General features: G+C 39.4%; 1 non-coding gene across 1 annotated transcript; it reads left to right on the top strand.

Moving 5' to 3' along the window:
• The first annotated feature begins 1,109 nt into the window (after positions 1–1,109).
• LOC112780296 (small nucleolar RNA R71) lies at positions 1,110–1,213 on the top strand. The gene has a single exon (XR_003191142.1). It is a non-coding gene; the product is annotated as a small nucleolar RNA R71 (small nucleolar RNA).
• The last annotated feature ends 1,760 nt before the right edge of the window (positions 1,214–2,973 follow it).

Here is a 2,973-nt window from a genome sequence, read left to right as displayed (position 1 = left end):
GGTAATTTCAGTTGAACCAGATCATTCAGTTCATTGATGAGCAGTGGAGGTTCATCCTCCCAAGTCTCATTACCAAATAACTTGGCATTCAGCTTCATGATTGCTTCTAGATACTGAGCAACTTGTTCTTCAATAGTATCTTCATCCTTTTCTGAGGAAGAATAATCATCAGAGCTCATGAATGGTAACAGTAAGTTCAGTGGAATCTCTATGGTCTCTATATGAGCCTTAGATTCCTTTGGTTCCTCATTAGGAACTCCTTGGAGGCCAGTGGACGTCCATTGAGGTCTTCCTCACTGGAAATCACTGTCTTTCCCTCCTCTTCAGGTTCGGCCATGTTGGACATGTAGATGGCCTTGCACTCTCTCTTTGGATTCTCTTCTGTATTGCTTGGGAGAGTACTAGGAGGGAGTTCAGAAACTCTTTTACTCAGCTGACCCACTTGTGCCTCCAAATTTCTAATGGAGGACCTTTCTTCAGTCATTAAACTGAGAGCGGTCTTAGATAGATCAGAGACTACAGTTGCTAAGTCAGAGTGGCTCTGCTTAGAATTCTCTATCGGTTGTTGAGAAGATGATGGAAAAGGTTTGCTATTGCCAAACCTATTTCTTCCACCATTATTATTATTGAAGCCTTGATTAGGCTTCTGTTGATCATTCCTTGAGAGATTAGGATGATTCCTCCATGAAGGATTATAGGTGTTTCCATAGGAATCTCCCATGTAATTCACTTCTTTCATTCTAGGATTCTCAGGGTCATAGGCTTCTCCTTCAGAGGAGGCTTCCTTAGTACTACCGGATGCAGCTTGCATTCTAGTCAGACTCTGAGATATCATATTGACTTGCTGAGTCAATATTTTATTCTGAGCCAATATGGCATCCAGAGTATCAATCTCAAGAACTCCTTTCTTCTGAGTTGTCCCATTATTCACAGGATTTCTTTCAGAAGTGTACATGAACTGGTTATTTGCAACCATTTCAATGAGTTTCTGGGCATCTTCAGGTGTCTTCGTCAGAAGAAGAGATCCACCAGCAGAGTGGTCCAATGACATCTTGGACAATTCAGACAGACCATCATAGAATATACATATGATGCTCCATTCTGAAAGCATGCCAGAAGGACACCTTCTGATCAATTGCTTGTATCTTTCCCAAGCTTCATAGAGGGATTCACCTTCCTTCTGTCTAAAGGTTTGGACTTCCACTCTAAGCTTACTCAACTTTTGAGGTGGAAAGAACTTGGCCAAGAAAGCATTGACCAACTTTTCCCAAGAGTTCAGGCTTTTTTTAGGTTGTGAGTCCAACCATGTCCTAGCTCTATCTCTTACAGCAAAAGGGAAAAGCATAAGTCTGTAGACCTCAGGATTAACCCCATTGGTCTTAACAGTGTCACAAATTTGCAAGAGATTTTTACCAGTAAAGAGATTTATAGAAACAGTTGCATTGTAGATATAGTCTCTAAACCGACAAAAATCCCTTCGTACAAACGTGTTGGGTATCACAAGTAACAAACCCCTTTAAAAATTGTTAACCGAGTATTCAAACCTCGGGTCGTCTTCTCAAGGAACTGCGAGGAAGTATGTTCTTATTATTGGCTATAAAGGTTGTAATCGGGGTTTAGAAGATAAGAGGTAAGTAATTTGAATGACAAGTAAGGTAAATGGCAATTAAAGTAAATAAATACTGTAAAACAGACTTTTGGCAAGGTAAGAGAAATTGGAGGTCCAACGCAGTTATCTCTCTCAACTATAATGAAAGTTGAATCTAAACTCCACTTGGTCAACCTGTACTAGGGCAACAAAAAGTCAAGGGACCAATTAAATTGACCTTTGAATCCTATTTATTTCCTAAGAAAAGGTTGGGATTACTTAAGTTTAGCTCAATTAGCAAGATAACGATTATCAGTTATGTTGAGTTTAATAACTGTTGAGTTACTGAATTCTTAACCAGGACCAAAAGGGAAAAAAGTAAAATTGCTGGAATAATAAAAATATCCTTAGATGGGAAGCAATGGTAACTTAAATCAAAAAGAACAATCATAAACTAAAAATACCTCAAATATTATTAATTCAAATAACAGTTTGTAACATGGAAGAAATTCATAAATTCACTGATTAATTCAAGTGCTGGAATAAATAAAAGTAAAAGAAAGCTAAAACAAAGGAAACGTAAAACCTGGATTGAGAGTCACTCTTAAAGCAAGAAGAAATCCTAAATCCTAATCCTAAAGAGAGAGAGGAGAAGATCTCCCTCTCAACTAAATCTAAATCATTGAAAAGTAAAATATGCGAGCTCTCTTTGAATGGGTGCATTCCCACACTTTATAACCTCTGGTCTATGCTGTCTGTACTTGGATCTGGGCCAAAAAAGGCTTCAGAAATCGATATGAGCATTTTCTGCAATTTCTGGTGCGTGGCCTCTGTCACGCATCCGCGTGGGTCACGCGATCGCGTCATTCGGAGCTTTTCCTTGCCACGCGGTCGCGACAGTCATGCGACCGCGTCATGTGCGTTCTGCTTAAGGCGCGCAGTCGCGTCAGTCATGCGGCCGCGTCGCTGCTGATTCGTGCTTGGCACGCGATCGCGTCATCCATGCGATCGCGTGGATACCAGTTTCCTTAAAGCTCCGTTTTGCCTTCTCCTTCCTATTTTGTATGTTTCCTTTTCCATCCTTTAAGTCATTCTGCCTTAGAAAATCTGAAACTACTCAACACACTAATCACGGCATCGAATGGAGATAAAGGTAATTAAAATAATTAATTTTAAAGCTTAGGAAACATGTTTTTCATTTACATCACATAATAAGGAAGGGAAAGTAAAACCATGCAATTAATGTGAATAAGTAGGTGAAGGATTGTATAAATCACTCAAATTAAGCACAAAAGAACTCATGAAATATGGGTTTATCAACCTCCCCACACTTAAACACTAGCATGTCCTCATGCTAAATCCAAGGTAAATAATTAAGGTTAAAG

The sequence above is a fragment of the Arachis hypogaea genome, chromosome 19 (assembly GCF_003086295.3).
Source record: "Arachis hypogaea cultivar Tifrunner chromosome 19, arahy.Tifrunner.gnm2.J5K5, whole genome shotgun sequence".
NCBI lineage: Eukaryota > Viridiplantae > Streptophyta > Magnoliopsida > Fabales > Fabaceae > Arachis > Arachis hypogaea.
This window is presented reverse-complemented; position numbering and strand designations above follow the sequence as displayed.